This window comes from Somniosus microcephalus, chromosome 3 (assembly GCF_052327205.1).
Source record: "Somniosus microcephalus isolate GS21.2 chromosome 3, FLI_Smic_1.0, whole genome shotgun sequence".
NCBI classification, from domain to species: Eukaryota; Metazoa; Chordata; class Chondrichthyes; order Squaliformes; family Somniosidae; genus Somniosus; species Somniosus microcephalus.
Genome location: NC_140989.1, coordinates 214,491,644 through 214,516,359, shown reverse-complemented (window position 1 = coordinate 214,516,359; position 24,716 = coordinate 214,491,644). Strand labels below are relative to the sequence as shown.

At 46.7% G+C, this 24,716-nt stretch overlaps 1 long non-coding RNA gene across 1 annotated transcript; it reads right to left on the bottom strand.

Moving 5' to 3' along the window:
- Positions 1–1,535: 1,535 nt before the first annotated feature.
- Positions 1,536–19,894, bottom strand: LOC147121715 (uncharacterized). The gene is made up of 2 exons (XR_015075405.1): positions 19,748–19,894; positions 1,536–2,016 (listed from the first exon to the last, which is right to left on the bottom strand). It is a non-coding gene; the product is annotated as an uncharacterized LOC147121715 (long non-coding RNA).
- Between the last annotated feature and the right edge of the window lie 4,822 nt (positions 19,895–24,716).

Genomic DNA, 24,716 nt, shown 5'->3' with positions numbered 1-24,716 from the left:
CACCGTGTCCATAAAAGACGTCGCCCCAGCCGGTAACGACAACAACCACGGCAATAGCAACAACAACTCTTACCCACCCACTACTCTTTCATCACCCCCGGAAGAACATCGACCAACGGCACCCCCACCAACTACCCCTTCAACAACCCTGGCGGCACCCCCGGCAGAGACCCAAGAGGCCACCAGGGACACCCAGCCGACACCCGCGACACCACAACAGCCACGTCGGTCGCAGAGGACTATCAAACCCCCGAGCAGACTAAATCTATAGAAGGGGTGAATGTGATGAAATATTCCATTCATCACTGCCTGTGACTGTGGTTGGTTTCAGGTTTCAGTTCCCTTACCTCAGTTCCATCTCCTCACCATTGTATTGTATATTGTAAGGTATTGTGTGTAGGGCTCCGCCCATACCTGGCCCCTATGTAAGCAAGCTCAGTCTGGCCTCATATCCAGTACTGCAGACCTCCAGATGGAAGATACCTCTCTCCACTGCGTGTTACCTTCTAAGTTAATAAAAGCCTTGTTTTGTTTCGCTAACATCGAGTCTCGGAATTATTGAGGCACATCAAACTATTAACCATTAAGGGTCAAGGGAGCAGAAGGTGGGTCTCATGCACAAGATGAGGTCAGAGAGGGCATGAGGGGAAATAGGAGAGAGACTACAGAAAGATGCGAGCTCAGGGTAGGACAGAGGGGAACCTTAGGGGAAGTTTGGCTTGGTGGGCTAGGGCAAGGGAGGGAGGTGGCAGAGGCAGAATGAATGGTCTCTAGCTTAGTGACAAAGAAGTCCATGAGCTTCTCGTACTTGTTATTGGTGGAGAGGGTGGAGGTGGCGGGGAGAGAGGTTTAAGAAGATGCTTTGTAGTGAAGAGAAGCCAGGGGTTATCTTTGCATTCCCGGATGATCCTGGAATAGTGTGATGTTTTGGCAGAGGAGAGCAGGACCCGTTAGTGCTTTATGTGGTCCATGTCGATGAATGGCTGGATGACAGTTGTTCGCCATACACGTTCAAGTCTGGGTTCCTTGGACTTTTAGGAGCGGACATGAGGACCATACCAGGGGAACGACCAGGGTGAAAGAGATTAATGGTATTAACGGGGATGAAGGTATCAAAGATGGAGGCGAGGGTGTGATTGAGCAGATCGGTAGCTGCAGAATCGTCATGGTGAATGGAGGGTCAAAGGCTAGACAGTTGGGAATTTGAAAGTGCCGTTGTAAGTGATTTGGGGGAGAGTTTGGCAGGAGAGTAGGAAGGTTGAGGAGCGCTGAAGGGTTGGTGTAGGGATTTGGGAGGGCAGAGTACCCGAGAGGGGAGAAATGAAAGGAGGCATGACAACAGGAGAGAGGGGCCTAGGAGGGGTAGAAAGAAAAGAAAAACAAAAAGGCGGGGGAAAGAAAAAGGAGAAATAGAAGTGATGGGCTCGGTTCGGAGCAGCAGCCAAAAGGTGCATGCGAATGAACAGAGAGAATTGTTAGCAGTCCTCCTCTGATTCACAACACGACGTTTTGAATAAGCATGAGACACTTTGTAATGTAGTATATGGAACAGACTTTATTGATACACAGTACAGGTGTACAGAGAGTGGCTTTTCGGTCACAAGTTCTATCTTTCTAGCCCTCCAAAGAAATGCTGAAAACCATGCTCCTTCATACATCATAATATTTTGACTACAAAGGTACATACAGGAAACTTTCGATTAACCGGCCCCTAAATAACCGGAAATGTCAGTTAACCGGCAAAATTCAGGAGTCGGTTTCAGCTAACTTTTATAACTTTTATTACTTGCACAGCAACAAACTGAGGAAGGCAAGGGTTTGGCTGCAGCTGTTGCTAAGCTACAGAGATGCTTGCAACTTGTCGACGTTCTTCTGAAGCTGTTGCTAAGCAACAGGGTTTGTTGCTTCATACGGAGCTCTAAGGTCCGTATCTTTCGCTATAGCGTTCGGTTATCCGGAATTGTTGCTGAACCGGCACCATGTCGGTCCCGTCCATGCCGGATACCAGAAAGTTTCCTGTACATGTCATAAATAAGACTTCATGACGTATCAATTTTCAAATCCTTTGGAAACAGACTATTCATGCAAACATTTGTAATTGTTTACTCCAAAGCTACTTCCCTTAAAATAAGACTTCCTGATCTGTCACTAACATCTTTGAAGAATAAAAAAGTCTTACTCCAATTATATAGGGCCTTGGTGAGACCACATCTGGAGTACTATGTACAATTTTGGTCTCCTTACCTAAGGAAGGATATACCTGCCATAGAGGGAGTGCAACGAAGGTTCACAAGACTGATTCCTGGGATGGCGGGACTGTCGTATGAGAAGAGATTGAGTAAACTAGGCCTGTATTCTCTTGAATTCAGAAGAATGAGAGGGAATCTCATTGAAGCATACAAAATTATTGATAGGGTGGATGCTGGGAGAATGTTTCCATTGGCTGGGGAGTCTAGAACCAGAGGCCACAGCCTCAGGATAAAGGGTAGGCCATCAGGACTGAGATGAGAAGACATTGCTTCACACAGAGGGTGGTGAATCTTTGGAATTCACTACCCCAGAGGTCTGTGGAGGCTCAGTCATTGGGTATATTCAAAACAGAAGTCGATAGATTTCTGACTAGTAAGGGCATCAAGGGATGTGGCGATAGGGCCGGTGAATGGATTTGAGGCAGAAGATCAGCCATGATCTCATTGAATGGCGGAGCAGGTTCGAAGGGCCGAATGAGAGGCTGATTTAAAAAGAGGGTGTTGGGAGCAGCAGGAGAGTAGTGAGTTTTTAAACTCACTTTCGCGGGCTTTTTTACAGAGGCTTACCAATCTCACATACCGGTGGCAGCGTTCCAGAGCCACGCCACGATTCCAAAAGTGACGCGGGCAAGAGGAAGCAGCTGATTGGGTGAGTATGGCCAGGTGAGTATTTATACTACTCTATAGTTTGACAGTTAAGGCTAATAGTTTATAAAGTTTAGAAGGTCTTAATTTTTCTGATTATAGTTTCTAAGGTCTCTGTTGTGTATCGGGAAGTGTTAGTAACCAAGGGCCCTTGAGTATATCATTTAATTGTAGTGTAATTGGTGGTGTTGATTTGATTTAAGTTAATTTAAATTAATTGAAGGGTAAGTCATGACAGCACAGCTCGGCCCCGTGGCATGCTCCTCCTGCACTATGTGGGAAATCAGGGACACTTCCTATGTCCCTGACGACCATGTGTGCGGGAAGTGTGTCCAGCTGCAGCTACTGGCAGACCGCATTGCGGCACTGGAGCTGCGAATGGATACATACTGGAGGATTCGCGATGCTGAGGACATCGTGGATATCACGTTTAATCAGTTGGTCACACCGCAGGTAAAGGCTGCACAGACAGGAATGGAATGGGTGACCGTCAGGCAGAGTAGTAGGCACGGGCAGGTAGTGCAGGGGTCCCATGTGGCCATCCCCCTCTCAAACAGATATACCGCTTTGAATATTGTTGAGGGAGATGGCTTATCGGAGGAAGGCAGCAGCAGCCAACTTCCTGGCACCGTGGGTGGTTCTGCAGCACAGGACGGGAGGAAAAAGACCATAGAGCACATATACCAGAAATGCTGTTTACAGAGGTCACGGACCATCATCAAAGACCCTACCCACCCCAGCCACAGTCTGTTCACCCTCCTGCCATCTGGGAGACGCTACAGATGCATTCGCACCCGTACGACCAGATTTAGGAACAGCTTCTTTCCCAGGGCTGTCATCCTACTGAACTCCACAAATAAACTCTAAAGCCTGCACATCTGCCAATGCACTTTATTATGGTCATGTTTATGTTAATGTATTACAAGCCAAATGTATGTTGAATGTTTAAATGTCTTAATCTAAATGTACACTCTCGGGAGCCGCAAGCCTACATTTCGTTGTACTGCACTTGTGCACTAACAATGACAATAAAGTTGATTATGATTATGATTATGATAGTAATAGGGGATTCTATTGTAAGGGGAATAGATAGGCATTTCTGCGGCCGCAAACGAGGCTCCAGGATGGGATGTTGCCTCCCTGGTGCAAGGGTCAAGGATGTCTCGGAGCGGCTGCGGAGCATTCTGGAGGGGGAGGGTGAACAGCCAGTTGTCGTGGTGCATAGGTACCAACTGTTGTGTATGTACCTTTAAGGGAATAACTGGTCTCAGACTGCAGTACCGGCAGTGACCACCCCTGTATAAAAAAGCGCTAGCAGCCTTCTGTAGTTTCAGTTCCCGATTGTCTCCATTCAGTAAAGACTTGTTATAATCAACTCCTGCTGTCCGTGTCTCAATTATACACGGACATAATATTGGCGACGAGCAGATACGAACTTACCTACAGTCTGCACCACCTCATGGGGTCCATTCCTGAAGCGAAGTGAGCAGAGGTCGAGGCCAGAAGGAAGAAAGAAGCAGTAGAAACGGGCGTCGACCATGGGCATCCGCCCCTGAGTCAGCGGAGTTGAAGATTTGCAGGAGAGGCTGTCGAGAGCGGGGCTTGGTTCCTGTCGATGGTGCTTCAGCTAATCGGGCTGGTGGCAGGTAGTACACTGATCCTTCCTGGGCTGCGGCGGTCTAGAGTTCGAGTGGGTGGCTTGCAACGGGACCGAGCAGCGTTGTCGGGAAGAGGAGAGAGAGAGAGGGTGGAGCACACAGGGCGCGGCCGGTGCTACGAAGCCGGGCAGCGTACAGACCCGAGAAGAGGGAGGCAAGAGTCCCACAGGGTTGTTCCACGACGGGAAAATAATAAAATTAAAATTAAAATATTAAACGCGCAGAAAGCCGCGAGGAGCTGCAGGCTGCCACAGAAACCACGAAAAGCAGTGCTAGCAGCAGCGGGGAACAAGGCAAAGCGTGGGAGGCACCATCTTAATCCAGCGGGGAAGAAGGCAAAGCGCGGGAGGCGCCATTTTGTTAAATCGGGGAAGAAGGCAAAGCGCGGGAGGCGCCATCTTAGATTTCCAAGATGCCGAAGACTGGCTATATCACTGCCTTTGATAATGCAATAGAAGACTGGACCACATATGTGGAAAGAGTCGAGGTATATTGCGAGGCAAACGAAATAGCCGATGAGAAAAAGGCATCGGTACTGCTAAACTTAATGGGCGCAAGAACGTACGGCCTATTGCGGGACCTGATTACTCCAGCCAAACCAAAGGTGAAGAGTTTTAATGAAATTGTTGCTATCCTACAGGAACACCTAAACCCTGCACCGCTGCTGATAGCAGAAAGATTTAAATTCCACAGGAGAACTCAACATAAAGATGAGAGCAATGCTGATTACCTTACGGAACTACGCAAGCTATCAAAGCACTGCCAGTTCGGAGCAGGACTGGCAGATACCCTACGGGACAAATTTGTCTGTGGACTCCTGAGTGAAGGAACCCAGAAGAAGTTACTCTCAGAGAAAGAGCTGACGCTAGATAAGGCTTTCAGCGTGGCAGTATCGTATGAAGCAGCAGCCAGGGGAGCTGCGGAAATGCAACAAAAGCCACAGGAATACGGCACCCACGAAATGACACGGGGATTTGCAAAATGTTATCGCTGCGGCAGAACAACCCATGACCAGAAGGACTGCTGGTCCAAGGACAAAATATGCAGGCAATGCGGAAAGATGGGACACATTGCACGAGTTTGCAGGTCTGGGAAGAAGACCAACGACAACAAAAAGGCTACTAAGGAACCGTACAAGAAAGTACAAAAGATGACGGACAGTAGTTCCGAAGACCAGATGAGCGATAGTGAATCCGGGAACAAGAGACTAAGCTGTCTCAAACTTCACAATGTAATCGCAAAAGAGGATCACCGAACCATTTGGGTCACCCTCATGATAGCAGGGTCCCAAGTTAAAATGGAATTGGATACAGGATCAGCGCTAACCGTCATGAATCGACGAGACTACAAGCGGCTATTCTCACACATACCCTTGAGAGAGACATCCATCATCTTGACGATGTATACGGGGCAAAAAGTATACCCCAGAGGAAAAATAAGGGTGCCTGTCGAATACAACGGCAAGAAAATACGGAAATTGTATCTCTACATACTGCAAGATGGTGGACCACCGTTATTGGGACGTGAATGGATCAGAAAGATAAGCTTAGACTGGCACTCCATTCAGGCAATGACGGTGGCTGGTAAAAAAAGATGACGACGTCACTCCTGGACGATTGTCAACAATCTTAGCTAACGCCAAAGAGGTATTTCAACAAGAACTGGACACTCTTAAAGGTGTAACCGCCTCGATAAAAATAGAAGAGAATGCAGTTCCCAAGTTTTTCAAAGCAAGACCGGTACCATATGCAATTTGCCCAGCTGTCGAGGCAGAGCTGGAGCATCTGGAGAATGCAGGAGTGTTGTCTAAGGTAGACTGGAGCGAGTGGGTGACACCCATCATTCCTGTCATGAAGAAAACGTTAAACAATAAGTCTGAGGAGCCAAGGAAGGTTCGCATCTGTGGGGACTTCAAGGTGACGGTGAACCCAGTGCTTCACACAGTACAATATCCTCTTCCAAGGATAGAAGACATCTTCGCCTCACTATCTGGAGGGGAGCGTTTTACAAAAATTGACCTAGCACAAGCGTATTTGCAGATGGAGGTTGAAGAATCCTCTAGGAAGTATCTCACGATAAACACTCACAAAGGTCTTTACCAGTATCATCGATTGGTATTCGGAGTAGCATCAGCTCCGGCGATATGGCAAAGAGCGATGGATCAAGTCCTGCAAGGGATTCCGGGGACTCAGTGTTACTTGGACGACATCCTAGTGACAGGTGAAGATGACAGTGAACACCTTAACAACCTAGAACAGGTGCTCACTAGACTACGTGAACATGGGCTACGAGCCAACCGCCCCAGGTGCGAGTTTTTTAAGAAACAGATATCGTATTGTGGCCACGTGATTGATGAAGAGGGGTTACATAAGTCCCCTGACAAAATTGAAGCGGTTGTTAAGGCCCCAGTGCCTGAAAATGTGTCGCAACTGAGGTCATTCCTCGGATTGGTGAATTACTATCATAAGTTATTACCGAATTTGTCCACAATTCTGCACCCACTGAACGCCCTACTACGAACGGGAGTAGCATGGAAATGGAGCAATGACTGTAAGCGGGCCTTTCAGAAGAGTAAGGACTTAATCACTTCAAGAGAAGTATTGGCTCACTGCAACCCATCACTACCGATAAGACTGGCGTGTGATGGGTCTCCCTACGGCATTGGGGCGGTACTGTCACATAAATTCCTTGATGGTTTAGAGAGGCCGATAGCTTTTGCGTCACGCTCGTTAACTTCAGCCGAGCGTAACTACACCCAGATTGACAGAGAGGCCCTCAGCTTAGTGTGGGGGGTGAAGAAGTTCAATCACTACCTGCACGGTCAAAAATTTACTCTGCTAACTGATCATCAACCTCTTGTCTCCATTTTCAACCCTCAGAAGGGCGTACCGATACTGACAGCACAACGGCTACAGAGGTGGTCCCTTTTCCTAGGGGCACACCAATATGACATCGAGTACAAAGGAACTAAACAGCATGGGAATGCTGATGGATTGTCGCGCCTACCGTTGCCGACGGTGGAAGAAGAACTTGCAGTGGATCCAATGGAGACCATAGTCGAATGTCTCCCTGTGACGAATGCAAACACAGAAAAGGAAACACGAAATGACCCGACACTATCCCGGGTCTATGATTTAACGGTGAAGGGATGGCCAGCACATGGCGAACCACTGCTGCCAGCATTCTCACCGAGAAGAGAACAGCTGTCAGTGTGCAGAGGAACCTTGATGTGTGGATCCAGAGTAGTAATTCCACCCAAATTGAAGGATAGAGTGCTCAATGAGCTTCATGAGGGTCATCTGGGAGGGGTAAAAATGAAGAACTTAGCCAGAGCGTTTGTGTGGTGGCCGGGAATCGATAGAGAAATCGAAGAGATGACCAAGAGCTGTACAGGATGCCAGAAGGTCCAAAACGCCCCACCACAAGCCCCTCTACATCCATGGGAGTGGCCCTCATCTCCATGGCAAAGGGTGCACATTGATTTTGCTGGTCCCTTCATGGACTCGATGTTTTTAATTGCGGTGGATGCACATTCAAAGTGGCCAGAGGTAATAAAAATGTCCTCAACCACCACAGAAAAAACTATCACAGTCTTACGAACCATATTCGCCAGGAATGGGCTGCCTGAACAGATTTGCTCTGACAATGGACCACAGTTTGTGTCTGAAGAGTTCCGGAGGTTCTTAAAGAACAATGGTGTTAAGCATTACACATCTGCCCCATATCATCCAGCCGCTAATGGATTGGCCGAGAGGTTTGTTCAAACATTCAAGAAGGCTATCAAGGCAATGTGTAATGAAGATATACCCCTACAACACAAGGTGGACAACTTCTTGTTTGCCTACCGGAATGCGACACATGCGGTTACCAACCAAACTCCTGCCATGACGTTCTTCAATCGAAGACTACGATGCCGCTTGGATTTGGTTAAGCCGAACATCAGAAGAGATGTGGAGAACAGGCAGTTTCAAAATATGAATGAAAGACCGACCAGGAGTTTTAAGATAGGTCAACCAGTTTTTGCCCGGGACTACCGCACAGAGAAATGGCAGCCAGGAACGATTTGTACACAGCAAAGACCTCTCATGTATACCATGGACGTTGGAGAGAGCATTGTAAGACGCCATGCTGACCAGATTCTAGAGTCACTGGAAAACGTCAACTCCACACCACAATCTGATACACCTGGCGATGAAACCGACGTACCAATTGCATCTACCGCAGAATCGGTGATATTGGAAGCAGATGAACCAAACAATGACATTGATCCCGACTCAACCTTGCCAGAAGAATCTGATACCCCAAAGAGGTGTTATCCAGACAGAATCAGGAAGCTTCCTCAAAGACTGAACTTATAATTGCTTAACCTCAACCAATGTATCTAGCAACTGTAATTGTGATTGTAATTAGTTATCATTTAGTTGTTAAATGAATGTTATGTACTGTTTATCTAAAAGAGGAGGAATTGTTGTGTATGTACCTTTAAGGGAATAACTGGTCTCAGACTGCAGTACCGGCAGCGACCACCCCTGTATAAAAAGGCGCTAGCAGCCTTCTGTAGTTTCAGTTTCCCGATTGTCTCCATTCAGTAAAGACTTGTTATAATCAACTCCTGCTGTCCGTGTCTCAATTAGACACGGACATGATACCAACGATATAGGTAAAAACTGGGATGAGGTCCTAAAAGCTGAATATAGGGAGTTAGGAGGTAAATTAAAAAATAGGACCTCAAAGGTAGTAATCTCAGTATTGCTACCAGTGTCACGTGCTAGTCCAAGTAGAAATAGAAAGATATTTCAGATGAATACGTGGCTGGAGGAATGGTGCAAGGGGGAGAGATTTAAATTCCTGGGACATTGGAGCCGGATCTGGGGCAGGTGGGACCAGTACAAACTGGACGGTTTGCACCTGGGCAGGACTGGGACCGATGTCCTAGGGGGAGTGTTTACTAGTGCTGTTGGGGAGGGTCTAAACTAAAATGGCAGGGGGTTGGGAACCTGTGCAGGGAGACAGAGGAAAGGGAAACAAGGATAGAAGCAAAAGACAGGAAGGAGAAAAGCAAAAGTGGCAGTCAGAGAAATCAAGGGTTTAAATCAAACATGGCCACAGTAAATAATAATTCTAAACGGTCTAAGAGCGTTAAAAAAAACAAGCCTGAAAGCTTTGTGTCTTAATGCGAGGAGCATTCGTAATAAGGTAGATGAATTAGCTGCGCAAATAGATGTAAACGGATATGATATGATTGGGATTACGGAAACATGACTCCAGGGTGACCAAGGCTGGGAACTCAACATCCAGGGTATTCAATATTCAGGAAAGACAGACAAAATGGAAAAGGAGGTGGGGTAGCATTGCTGGTTAAAGAGGAGATTAACACAATAGTAAGGAAGGATATTAACTCTGATGATCTGGCATATGTATGGGTATAGCTCAGAAATACCAAGGGGCAGAAAACGTTAGTGGGCGTTGTATACAGACCCCCAAACAGTAATGCTGAGGTTGGGGATGGCATTAAACAGGAAATTAGAGACGCGTGCAATAAGGGCACAGCGGTTATCATGGGTGACTTTAATCTACATATAGATTGGGCTAACCAAATTAGTAACAATACTGTGGAGGAGGAATTCCTGGAGTGTATACAGGATGGTTTCCTGAACCAATATGTCGAGGAACCAACTAGAGATCAGGCCATCTTAGACTGGATATTATGTAATGAGAAAGGATTAATTAGCAATCTTGCTGTGCGAGGCCCCTTGGGGCGGAGCGATCATAATATGATAGAATTCTTCATTAAGATGTAGAGTGAAGTATTTGACTCAGAGACTAGGGTCCTGAATTTAAATAAAGGAAGTACGCTGGTATGAGGCGCGAGTTGGTTAGGATGGATTGGGAAACGTTACTTAAAGGGTTAACGGTGGATAGGCAATGGCAAACATTTAAAGATCGCATGGATGAACTACAGAATTTGTTCATCCCTGTTTGGCATAAAAATAAAACAAAAAAGGTGACTCAACCGTGGCTAAAAAGGGAAATTAGGGATAGCATAAGATCCAAGGAGAGGACATATAAACTGGCCAGAAAAAGCAGCAAACCTGAGGATTGGGAGCAGTTTAGGATTCAGCAAAGGAGGACAAAGGGATTAATTAAGAGGGGGGAAATAGAGTATGAGAGTAAGCTTGCAGGGAACATAAAAACTGACTGTAAAGCTTCTATAGATATGTGAAGAGGAAAAGATTGGGGAAGTCAAGCGTAGGTCCCTTGCAGTCAGAATCAGGGGAATTTATAATGGGGAACAAAGAAATGGCAGACCATTTAAATACATACTTTAGTTCTGTCTTCACAAAGGAGGACACAAATAACCTCCCAGAGATGTCAGGGAACATAGGGTCTAATGAGAGGGAGGAACTGAATGAAATCAGTGTTTGTAGGAAAATGGTGTTAGGGAAATTGACGGGATTGAAGGCCGATAAATCCCCAGGGCCTGATAATCTACATCCTAGGGTACTTAAGGAAGTGGCCCTAGAAATAGTAGATGCATTGCTGGTCATCTTCCAAAATTCTATAGACTCTGGAACCGTTCCCATGGATTGGAGGGTAGCTAATGTTACCCCACTATTCAAAAAAGGTGGTAGAGGGAAAACGGGGAATTACAGACATTACAGCCTGACATCGGTAGTGGGGAAAATGCTACAGTCCATTATAAAAGATGTAATAGCAGAGCACTTGGAAAACAGTGACAGGATCGGACAAAGTCAACATGGATTTACAAAAGGTAAATCGTGCTTGACTAAACTACTGGAATTTTTTGAGGATGTAACTGGTCGAATAGATAAGGGAGAACCAGTGGATAAGGTGTATTGGGGCTTTCAGAAGGCTTTCGATAAGGTCCCGCATAAGAGATTAGCGTGTAAAGTAAAAGCACATGGGACTGGGGGCAAGGTACTGACTTGGATAGCGAACTGGCTGGCAGACAGGAAGCAAAGAGTTGGAATAAACGGGTCATTTTCCGAGTGGCAGGCAGTGACTAGTGGGGTACCGCAGGGATCGGTGCTAGGACCCCAGCTATTCACAATATATATTAATGATCTAGACGAGGGAACTAGATGTAATATCTCCAAGTTTGCAGACGACACAAAGCTGGGTGGGCGTGTGTGCTGTCAGGAGGATGCCGAAAAACTCCAATATGATTTGGGCAGGTTGGGTGATTGGGCAGATGCATGGCAGATGCAGTATAATGTGGATAAATGCGAGGTTATCTGTAAAGTCCGCGCCTCAATAATACACGGACTTCGGGAGAACAGTTTAACAGGTACTTTACTGAACAAGAGGCAGCTTGAAACTGAAACTACAGAAGCCTGCTAGGGCCTTTTATACAGGGGTGGTCACTGCCGGTACTGCAGTCTAAGACCAGTTATTCCCTTAAAGGGACATACACAACAATTCCTCCCCTTTTAGATAAACAGTACATAACATTCATTTAACAACTAAATAATAACTAATTACAATTACAATTTTCTCAGTAATATATACATCAACTGGAATAGTCATTTATAATTTCAGTCTTTGAGGAGGCTTCCTGATCCGGACTGGATAGCGCCTTTCTCGAGTATCCTGTTCTGGCGGTGGAGTCAATTCTGGCTCATTGTCATTGGTTGGTTCGTCAGCTTCCAATACCCCTGCTTCTGAGGTAGACGCAATCTGTACTTCGGGCTCATTACCAGGTGCACATGCTTGTGGTACAGGTTTGGCTTGTTCCTGTGACTCTAGAATCTGGTCAGCATGGCGTCTCACGATGCTCTCTCCAACGTCCACTGTGTACATTAGTGGTCCCTGCTGTGTACATATCATTCCTGGCTGCCATTTTTCTGTTCGGTAGTCGCGGGCCAAGACTGGTTGCCCTATCTTGAAGCTCCTGGTTGGCTTCTGATTTATGTGCTGGAACTGCTTATCCTCAACATCTCGTCTTATGTTTGGTTTGAGCAAATCCAAGCGACATCTTAGTCTCCGGTTGAGAAACAGTACGGCTGGAGTTTGGTTGGTTACTGCATGTGTCGCATTCTGGTAAGCAAACAGGAAGTTATCCACCTTGTGTTGCAGTGGTATGTCGTCATTATACATTGCCCTTATGGCCTTTTTAAAGGTCTGAACAAACCTCTCAGCCAATCCATTTGTGCCTGGATGATATGGGGCAGATGTGTAATGTTTCACCCCATTATTCTTCAGGAACCTCCGGAAATCCTCAGACACAAACTGTGGCCCATTGTCGGAACAGATCTGTTCTGGCAACCCATTCCTGGCGAAGATGGTCCTTAGGACTGCAATAGTTTTCTCCGTGGTGGTGGAGGACATTTTAATGACCTCTGGCCATTTCGAATGGGCGTCCACAGCGATTAGAAACATTGAGTCCATAAATGGACCAGCGAAATCAATGTGTACCCGTTACCATGGAGATGAGGGCCACTCCCATGGATGTAGCGGGGCCTGTGGTGGAGCGTTTTGGACCTTCTGGCACCCTGTGCATCTCTTGGTCATATCCTCGATTTCTTTATCGATTCCCGGCCACCACACAAACGCCCTGGCTCGGCTCTTCATTTTTACCCCTCCCAGATGACCCTCGTGAAGCTCATTGAGTACTCTATCTCTCAACTTGGGTGGAATTACCACTCGGGATCCACACATCAAGGTTCCCCGGCACACTGACACCTGTTCCCTCCTTGGCGAGAATGCTGGCAACAGTGAGTCGCCATATGCTGGCCATCCCTTCACCGTCAAATCATAGACCCGAGAGAGTGTCGGGTCATTTCGGGTTTCCTTCTCAATACTTGCATTTGTAACCGGCAAACATTCGACTATGGTTGCATTGAATATCTCCACCGGGTCCACTGCAGGTGCTTCTTCCGCCGTAGGCAACGGTAGGTGCGACAGCCCATCAGCGTTTCCATGTTGTTTCGTACCTTTGTACTCTATGTCATACTGATGTGCCCCTAGAAAAAGTGACCATCTTTGCAGCCGTTGCGTTGTCATCACCGGAACGCCCTTCTTTGGGTTAAAAATTGAGCCAAGAGTTGATGATCAGTCAGTAGGGTGAATTTCTGCCCGTGCAGATAGTGATTGAACTTCTTCACCCCCCACACCAGGCTGAGGGCCTCCCTGTCAATCTGGGTGCAGTTACACTCGGCTGAGGTTAGCGAGCGCGATGCAAAGGCTATTGGCCTCTCTGAACCGTCACAGAATTTGTGTGACAGCACCGCTCCAATGCCGTAAGGTGACGCATCACATGCCAACCGAATCGGTAGTGTTGAGTTGTAGTGGGCCAATACTTCTTTTGAAGTGATTTGGCATTTACATTCCTGAAAGGCACGCTTACACTCATCACTCCATTTCCATGTTACACCAGTTTGAAGGAGGGCGTTCAGTGGGTGCAGAATTGTAGATAAATTCGGCAAGAACTTATGGTAGTAGTTCACCAACCCGAGGAACGACCTCAGTTGCGACACATTTTCTGGTGCTGGAGCCTTGACTACAGCCTCAATCTTGTCCGGCGACTTATGCAACCCTTCCTCATCAATCATGTGGCCACAATACAAGATTTGTCTCCTGAAGAACTTGCATCTGGGACGGTTGGCTCGTAGCCCATATTCCTGCAATCTCGTGAGCACCTGTTCCAGGTTGGCAAGGTGTTCATTGTCATTTTTGCCCGTAACCAGGATGTCGTCCAAATAACACTGGGTCCCCGGGATCCCTTGCAGGACTTGTTCCATTGCCCTCTGCCACATAGCCGGGGCCGATGCTACCCCAAATACCAGTCGATTGTACTGGTAAATGCCTTTGTGAGTGTTTATCGTGAGGTATTTCCTAGATGCTTCTTCCACCTCCATTTGTAGAAACGCTTGAGCCAGGTCAATCTTTGTAAAACGTTTCCCTCCAGATAGTGAGGCGAAAATATCTTCTATCCGCGGAAGCGGATACTGTATTGTGTGCAGGTCTGGGTTCACAGTCACCTTGAAGTCCCCACAGATGCGAACCTTCCTTGGCTCCCCAGGCGTGCTGCTCAATGCTTTCTTCATTACAGGAATGATGGGTGTGGCCCACTCGCTCCAGTCCACCTTAGACAGCACCCCCGAACGCTCCAGACTCTCCAGTTCAGCTTCCACAGCTGGGCGTATCGCGTATGGCACCAGTCTGGGCTTGAAAAATTTTGGGGTTGCGTTATCCTCAATCTTTATGGTTGCCTTTACTCCTTTTAGAGTCCCAAGTCCTTGTTGGAACACCTCTTCCGCGTCAGATAGAATTTGTGACAGACGTCCAGGTGTGACGTCATCATCTTTTTTGTCAGTCTCAGTTTGTGCCAGAATGGAATGCCAATCCAATTGTAGTCTTCGGATCCATTCACGTCCCAATAATGGTGGTCCTCCATCTCGTAGTATATACATGTATAGTTTCTGTGTTTCCTTTCCGTTATATTCAACTGGCACCCTTATTTTTCCTCTGGGGTAGACCTTTTGCCCCGTGTATGTCTTCAATACAATGGACGTGTCCTTTAAGGGTATGTGTGAGAATAGCCACTCATAGTCTCGTCGATTCATGACAGTTAGGGCTGATCCTGTGTCCAATTCCATCTTCACTGGGGACCCTGCTATCATGAGGGTGACCCAAATGGTTCGGTGATCTTCTTTTGCGATCACGTTGTGTAACTTTAAACAACTTAGTCGCCTGCTCCCGGAGTCCTTCTCACTCTCCTGATCATCTGAACTACTATCTGTCAGTTTCTTTACTTTCCTGTACTGTTCCTTAGTAGTTCTTGTCATGTTGGTATTCTTTCCCGACCTGCAGACTCTTGCTATATGTCCCATTTTCCTGCATTGCCTGCATATTTTGTCTTTAAACCAGCAGTCTTTCTGCTCATGGGTTGTTCTGCCGCAGCGATAGCACTTTTCGGCTCCATACGCCATTTCGCTAGCGCTGTATTCTTGTGGTTTCTGTTGTATTTCCGCAGCTCCCCGTGCTGCTGCTTCGTAGGATACTGCCACGCTGAAAGCCTGTTCTAGCGTCAGGTCCTTTTTTGAAAGTAGTCGTTTCTGGGTTCCTTCACTCTGGAGCCCGCAGACAAACTTATCCCGTAAGGTGTCTGCCAGTCCTGCTCCGAACTGGCAGTGCTTCGATAACTTGCGTAGTTCCGTAAGATAGTCAGCATTGCTCTCATCTTTGTGCTGGTTTCTTTTATGGAACTTGAATCTTTCTGCTATCAGCAGTGGTGTAGGGCTTAGATGTTCCTGTAAGATATGAACAATCTCCTCAAAACTTTTCTCCATTGGTTTAGCTGGGGTAATTAAATTCCGCAATAGGCCGTACGTACTCGCACCCATCACATTTAATAATACCGATGCCCTCTTTCCATCAGCCACCTCATTTGCCTTGCAGTACACTTCAATTCTTTCCACATACGTGGTCCAGTCTTCTACCTCATTGTCGAAAGCAGTGATACTGCCACTTTTCGGCATCTTGGCCGATTTAAAATGGCGCCTCCCGCGCTTTTGCTTCTTCCCCAATGGAATAAAATGGCGCCTCCCGCGCTTTTCCTTCTTCCCCAACGGGATAAAATGGCGCCTCCCGTGCTTTTGCCTCTTCCCCTTACTGCCACGCTGCTCCTAGCGTTCTACGGGGTAATGGCGGCGACCCGCAGCTTCGGCGCGTCTCGCTTTCCTTCCCCCCCGTTTAGTTTCTCTCCGCTGTCCTGTTCTCGAGCACCGACCGCGCCCTGTGCACTCCACCCTCTCTCTCTTGTTTTCTTTTCCCAGCGACGCTGCGCGGCCCGATTTGTAGAGCCGCTCGATCGAGCTTGAGCCCGCCGCAGTCCGGAAGGGTCAGCGCGCTACCTGCTACCAGCACGATTCGCTGGAACCACAGTCTCTCCCGCAATTCTCCAAACACCGATGGATTCTTTGGGCGGTTGTCCTCGGTCGACGCCCGTTGCTCAGACTACGACCTTCCAGGACCTTCCTTTCAGGCGAGATCCCCGTGAGATGATGCCACACTGCAGGTGAGTTCGAACTTACTCGTCGCCACTGTAAAGTCCGCGCCTCAATAATACACGGACTTCGGGAGAACAGTTTAACAGGTACTTTACTGAACAAGAGGCAGCTTGAAACTGAAACTACAGAAGCCTGCTAGTGCCTTTTATACAGGGGTGGTCACTGCCGGTACTGCAGTCTAAGACCAGTTATTCCCTTAAAGGGACATGCACAACATTATCCACTTTGGTGGCAAAAACAGGAAGGCAGATTATCTGAACGGCAATAGATTGGGAGAAGGGGAAGTGCAACGAGACCTGGGTGTCCTTGTGCACCAGTCGCTGAAGGTAAGCATGCAGGTGCAGCAGGCGGTTAAGAAGGCAAATGGTATGTTGGCCTTCGTAGCGAGAGGATTCGAGTACAGGAACAAAGATGTCTTGCTGCAGTTGTACAGGGCCTTGGTGAGACCACACCTTAAGTATAGTGTGCAGTTTTGTTCGCCTTATCTGAGGAAGGATGTTCTTGCCATGGAGGGAGTGCAGCGAAGATTCACCAGACTGAATCCTGGGATGGCAGGAATGACGTATGAGGAGAGATTGGGTCGATTGGGCTTATACTCGCTGGAGTTTAGAAGAATGAGAGGGGATCTCACTGAAACTTATAAAATTCTAACAGGACTAGACAGACTAGATGCAGGAAGGATGTTCCCTATGGCGGGGGAGTCCAGAACCAGGGGTCACAGTCTAAAGATAAGGGGTAAGCCATTTAGGACAGAGCTGAGAAGGAACTTCTTCACCTAGAGAGTGGTGAACCTGTGGAATTCTCTACCACAGAAGGCAGTTGAGGCCAATTCATTAAATATATTCAAGATGGAGTTAGATATATTTCTTAAGGCTAAAGGGATCAAGGGATATGAGGAGAAAGCAGGGACAGGGCACTGAATTTGGATGATCAGCCATGATCTCATTAAATGGCGGAGCAGGCTCGAGGGGCCGAATGGCCTACTCCTGCTCCTATCTTCTATGTTTCTATGAATGGCCTACTCCTGCTCCTAGTTCTTATGTTCTTATGTTCTAATAGGCTTTATCAACACTTATCTTTCCAGACTATAGCTAATAGATTCCTCCTACCCACGTTTACTACCCTAGCCCCTAAAGTTACAGTTTAATCACTCATGGGTGATGACATTTACACAAGCACTTTACACATCAGAAGACAAGCTATGCGTTCCCCTCACGACACTTCAAAGTCATCCTGTTTATATTGGAAAGCCTCTTGCTCCAAGATACAATGATGCTCTTTAGATACGGGGGTGATGCCAGAGGACTGGAGAATTGCAAATGTTCAAAAAATGGTGTAAGGATAAACCCAGCAACTACAGGCCAGTCAGTTTAACCTCGGTAGTGGGGAAGCTTTTGGGAACAATAATCAGGGATAAAATTAACAGTCACTTGGACAAGTATGGTTTAATTAAGGAAATTCAGCACGGATTTGTTGAAGGCAAATCACGTTTAAGTAACTTGATCAAATTTTTTGATGAGGTAACAAAGAGGGTTGATGAGGGGAATGCAGTTGATGTGGTGTATTTGGACTTCCAAAATGCGTTTGATAAAGTGCCACATAATAGGCTTGCCAGCAAAGTTGAAGCCCATGGAATAAAAGGGACAGTGGCAGCATGGATACGAAATTGGCTAAGTGACAGGAAACAGAGAGTAGTGGTGAACGGTTGTTTTTCGGACTGGAGGAAGGTATACAGTAGTGTTCCCCAGGGGTTGGTACTAGGATCACTGTTTTTCTTGATATATCTTAATGACATGGACTTGGGAGTACAGGGCACAATTTCAAAATGTACAGATGACACAAAACTTGGAGGTATAGTGAACAGTGAGGAGGATAGTGATAGACTTCAAGAAGACAGACAGACTGGTGAAATGGGCGGACATGTGGCAGTTGAAATTTATCGCAGAAAAGTGTGAAGTGATACATTTTGGTAGGAAGAACGAGGAGAAGCAATATAAACTAAAGGGTACAATCCTAAAGGGGGTGCATGAACAGAAAGACCTGGGGGTATATGTGCACAAATCGTTGAAGGTGGCAGGACAGGTTGAGAAAGCAGTTAAAAAAGCATACTGGATCCTGGGCTTCATAAATAGAGGCATAGAGTACAAAAGCAAGGAAGTTATGGTGAACTTTTATAAAACACTGGTTCGGCCTTAACTGGAGTATTGTGTCCAATTCTGGGCATCGCACTTTAGGAAGGATGTGAAGACCTTAGAGAGGGTGCAGAAAAGATTTACAAGAATGGTTCCAGGGATGAGGGACTTCAGTTATGTGGATAGACTAGAGAAGCTGGGGTTTGTTCTCCTTAGAGCAGAGAAGGTTGAGAGGAGATTTGATAGAGGTATGGAAAATCATGAGGGGTCTAGACAGAGTAGATAGAGAGCAACTGTTCCCATTGGCTGAAGGGTTGAGAACCAGAGGACACAGATTCAAGGTGATTGGCAGAAGAACCAAAGGCGACAAGAGGGAAAACTTTTTACGCAGCGAGTGGTTATGATCTGGAATGCGCTGCCTGAAAGGGTGGTGGAGGCAGATTCAATCATGGCTTTCAAAAGGGAACTGGATAAGTACCCGAGGGGAAAAAATTTGCAGGGCTACGGGGAAAGGGCGGGGGAGTGGGACTAGCTGAAGTGCGCTTGCAGAGAACTGGCATGGGCTCGATGGGCCGAATGGCCTCCTTCTGTGCTGTAACCATTCTATGATTCTAAGTTTGACTGTTAACCCGTAACTCCCCAAGGCATCCAACATACATCTCGCCTGGATGTCCAACAGGATATTCCTGCTATTCAATTAGATCATGGCTGATCTGTACCTCAACTCCATATCTCTGGATACCCTTACCGAATAAAAATCCATTTATCTCCCTAAATTCCCTCCTAAATGGCCTAGCTCTAATTTGAAGATTAACACAACCCAAAATTCTGTTTTCTGATGGATGATAATGACAGTGTTCCTTCGCAAGCTTCACAAACAGTGCTTGGAGACTTGTAACCAACACTATCCCATTATTCTGCATGGTATTGGAGCTCCACTGATTGAAGCAACACCAAAACCGTGCAGGAACCTATGCAAAGTGAAACTGGATTGCAAATATCCGCAAAGATAAAAACAGGATGTACCGTACCGAGCTGATCCTAGGAGAATTGACAGGTTTGTTCATCTGATCAAAGCTGCCATGAAACACTACCCCCTCACCCAAAAAGTTCTTCACACAAAGGCTTGTAAACTGCAAATCGCTTGCTCTCAGATGCCCACCTGACATCTGTCACAGCACCTAAGGAAAGAATAAATAAAATTAGAGAATATATAGTGTTTAAATTACATCAACAGTGTCCATTTGAAAGTAACCCTGTGGGATATTCTGTTAAAGTATCCCACACAGATTATAATTTGTGGTAGGATAGCCATGCAACTGCTGGATCTTGCAGGTTAAATTCATATTTTTATTATAAATGTTACTCATTATTGATCAATCAATGAAATGTCAGATCGTAATCAATTTATGCAGGTGTCCTAGACTTATAGGTAGCAAGATTGGCTGTGAACCTTACTTACTGAAACGAAGGGCAGAATTTTCCAAAGCCGTGTGCCGATAGTCATTGTTGCATTACCTGTGATTTTCTGTATGGTAATGTCAAGGGGCAGCAGTGAGCAGTGCACCTGCAATTCTCCGATAGGCCGCCTGTTGCATACAAGGCCCTGCCACAGGTGCAGGATGTCTGAAACTGAATTGGACCAAGAACTGAATGTTTACCACAATCAATCAATGACCTTCAGAAGATGCAAGGGCGGCAAATGGAACATAGTAACAGGAGCAGGCCATTTAGCCCCTCGAGCCTTTTCCATCACTCAGTTAGATCATGTCTGATCTGAATCTTAACTCCGTCTACCCCCTTGGTTCCGTAACTCTTAATACTCTTGCCTAACAAAAATCTACCAATTTCAGTTTTGAAATTTTAAACTGACCTCAACAGCTTTGTGGGGACAGTGTTCCAGATTTCCACTATCCTTTGTGTGAAGAAGTGCTTCCTGACATTACCCCTCAATGGCCGAGCTCTAATTTTAAGGTTATGCCCCCATGTTCTGGATGTTTCCACCAGAGGAAATAGTTTCACTTTATCTACCCTATCAATTCTTTTGATTATCTTAAGCACCTTGATTAGATCACCCCTTAATCTTCTGTACTCAAGGGAATACAAGCTTAGTCTATGAAACCTGTCCTGATAATTTAACCCTTTTAGCCCCGGTATCATTCTGGTGAATCTGCACTGCGCCCCCTCCAAGGACGATATACCCTCCCTGAGGTGCAGTGCCCAGAACCAAATACAGTACTCTAAATGGGGTAAACCAGAGCTCTGTACGGTAACCATTAAAAAAGTCTTTTAGGCTTTTTTCCCCCAGTAGAGGAGGCAACTTCAGCCTTTTGTTGTCTGTAATCATCATTCTTAATGGATGAACAAACTCAGCCAAATCTTCCTATTTACTGTTTGCATTGTGAAATTTGATCCAGTGCAGACAAAGGTTCACTTATCTGAATGAGGGGCATTTTCATTGATCCAAAGATACCAATTTTCTAACAGACCGTATTGGTCCCATACTCACTACCCTAAAATAACCGTTTGTGATATGATATTGGTATGATATTCCTCCGTTGACTATTTTAACACAGGCCTTAAACACTTTTGGCTGAGAAATTCGTGGCCGCTGGTGTCACCTGCAACTTGGGTTAACGGCTGTTGAAAATGGATGCAGTGATACCCGAGAAAAATTTGCGCTGGGGGTAAAAGATTTTTAGCCCAGCGCTAACTGACTGTGCAATGCCCTCCTGGTGGCGTTAGAAGCTCTGACTTCCAGGCCTGCACTAACAGCCTCTGGGAGTGAGTCTGTGGTTTCACAAGGAATTGTGGGCAATTAAAAGGGCTATGAATTAAAGGGGCAATGCGTTTAGAATTAATAAAAATTAAAATGAAATGAAAAATGCATTTTTCAGCCCTTACTGCCTTTAAAAAATTTAACATTAAAAAGAAATCCCAAATGGGAGTCTTCCAAGCCATTAAAAAATGAGAAAGGTGCTTCAGCACTAACACAAATGGCTCAGAAAGCCAGGGAAGGGGCACCTAGGGTCCGCATGCAGCACTCCCGAGAGGTCCTCTACCCACAGGGGCCAGAAGGCCCTCCAGAAAGAATGATGTGGGAGTACATCACCGAGACTGTCATTGCCAGCAGTGTCGTCCCCACCACCTAGCTCCAGTGTCCAAAGAAGCTTCATGACCTCAGACCACTAGTCAAGGTCAGCGAATGCATTTTCAAAAGCCGTCTCCTATCAACTGAATCACTAGCCTCACATGACTCCGCCCCCCCCACCCCCTCCCCCAATCACTCACCTACCAACAATCTGTACCAATCACCGTGCAGGCCATTCTTGGCAGGGGCATGGCTGAGCCCTTGGCCAGCAGCGGGGCAGAAAGGATACAAGATGCTGGTATCCTTATACGTTATCCTCCTTCTAGCATGCACCTCTCACTTTCCCGCCCTCCTCTCACCACAACTCCACCCTTGTGCCTTCCTCATTTCACACACCCAAGAAATGCAGCCTGCCCAGCCAGCAGTTGGCCAAGAAAAGGGAGAGGAGAGTGAAGAAGAAACACTGTCACTTGATTTCATACTCCCAGCCACCAGCTCCTCAAGGTCGACCTGCAAGGCCATTTGTAGTGTCCCCCACTGAAAGTCAGAAGCCTTTCACCAGACAGGCTGCAGCCACTGGGGTAGCACTGTGTGACATCAGTAGGATAGTTATATAAAAAGAAAAAGGGTGGCTAAAGTAAATGTTGGTCCCTTAGAGGATGAGACCGGGAAATTAATGGTGGGAAATATGGAGATGGTAAAAACACTGAATGAATATTTTGTATCAGTCTTTACAGTAGAAGACACTAAGAATATCCCAACACTGGACAAACAGGGGGCTATAGGGGGGGAGGAGCTAAACACGATCAAAATCACTAAGGAAGTGGTACTCGGTAAAATAATGGGATTCAAGGCGGATAAATCACCTGGACCTGATGGCTTACATCCTAGGGCCTTGAGGGAAGTGGCGGTAGGGATTGTGGATGCATTTGTAATAATTTTCCAAAACTCCCTGGACTCGGCAAAGGTCCCGGCAGACTGGAAAACTGCTAATGTAACACCCTTATTTAAAAAGGGCAGTAGACAGAAGGCTGGAAACTATAGCCTAACATCTGTGGTAGGTAAAATTTTGGAGTCCATTATTAAGGAGACAGTAACAGGACATTTGGATAATCATAATTTAATAGGACAAAGTCAGCATGGTTTTATGAAGGGGAAGTCATGTTTGACAAATTTGCTGGAGTTCTTTGAGGAAGTAACATATAGGGTGGATAAAGGGGAACCAGTGGACGTAGTGTATTTAGACTTCCAAAAGGCATTTGACAAGGTGCCACACAAAAGATTATTGCTTAAGATAAAAAATCACGGGATTGGGGGTAATATTCTGGCATGGATAGAGGATTGGCTATCTAACAGAAGGCAGAGAGTTGGGATAAATGGTTCATTCTCAGACTGGCAATCAGTAACTAGTGGTGTTCCGCAGGGGTCAGTGCTGGGTCCCCAACTCTTTACAATCTATATTAACGATTTGGAGGAGGGGACCGAGTGTAACATATCAAAGTTTGCAGATGATACTAAGATGGGAGGGAAAGTAGTGAGTGAGGAGGACATAAAAAACCTGCAAGGGGACATAGACAGGCTAAGTAAGTGGGCAGAGATTTGGCAGATGGAATACAATACTGGAAAGTGTGAGGTTATGCACTTTGGCAGGAAAAATCGTAGAGCAAGTTATTATCTTAATGGCAAGAAACTGGAAAGTACTGAAGTACAAAGGGATCTGGGGGTCCTGGTGCACGAAACTCAAAAGGTTAGTATGCAGGTGCAGCAAGTGATTAAGAAGGCCAATGGAATGTTGGCTTTCATTGCTAGGGGGATAGAATATAAAAATAGAGAGGTATTGCTTCAGTTGTACAAGGTATTGGTGAGACCGCACCTGGAATACTGCGTACAGTTTTGGTGTCCATACTTAAGAAAGGACATACTTGCTCTCGAGTCAGTACAAAGAAGGTTCACTCGGTTAATCCCGGGGATGAGGGGATGGACATATGAGGAGAGGTTGAGTAGATTGGGACTCTACTCATTGGAGTTCAGAAGAATGAGAGGCGATCTTATTGAAACATATAAGATTGTGAAGGGGTTGGATCGGGTGGATGCGGGGAGGATGTTCCCGATGATGGGTGAAACTAGAACTAGGGGGCATAGTCTTAGAATAAGGGGCTGCTCTTTCAAAACTGAGATGAGGAGGAACTACTTCACTCAGAGGGTGGTAGGTCCATGGAATATGCTGCCCCAAAAAGCTGTAGAAGTTACATCATTACATAAATTTAAAACAGAAATAGACAGTTTCCTAGAAGTAAAGGGAATTAAGGGTTACGGGGAGTGGGCAGGAATTTGGACATGAGTCTAGGTTCGGATCGGACATGGCCCTGTGGGTAGCGGAGCGGGCCCAGGGGCCGTGTAGCCTGATCCTGCTCCTATTTCGTGTGTCTAATTCTGTTAGATTCAGGAGATGGTTCTGTGATAGTAGATTGGCGGTTAGGATCAGATCAGCCATGATCTTATTGAATGGCGGAGCAGGCTCGAGGGGCTGATTGGCCTACTCCTGCTCCTATTTCTTATGTTCTTATGTTCTTACGTGGTCCAGCGAAACGGGCTGGCAACAGGTAGTGCGCAGACCCTTCCCGGACAGCGGCGGGCTAGAGCCCGACCGAGCGGCACAGCAAAGGGCCGAGCAGCATCGATGGGGGAGAGAGAGAGAGGGCAGAGCGCACAGGGCGCAGCCGGTGTTCAGGGGCCGAGCAGCGTCGGAGAGAGGGAGAGAGAGACGCGCAGAAACCCGCGCGGCGCCGCCATTGCCACGAGGACTGCCGAGAGCGACGTTGGCAGCAGCGCAGGAGAAGCGCGTGAAACCTACAGGGCACCGCCATTGCCACGAGAACCGCCGGGAGCGGCGTCGGGAGCAGCGGGGG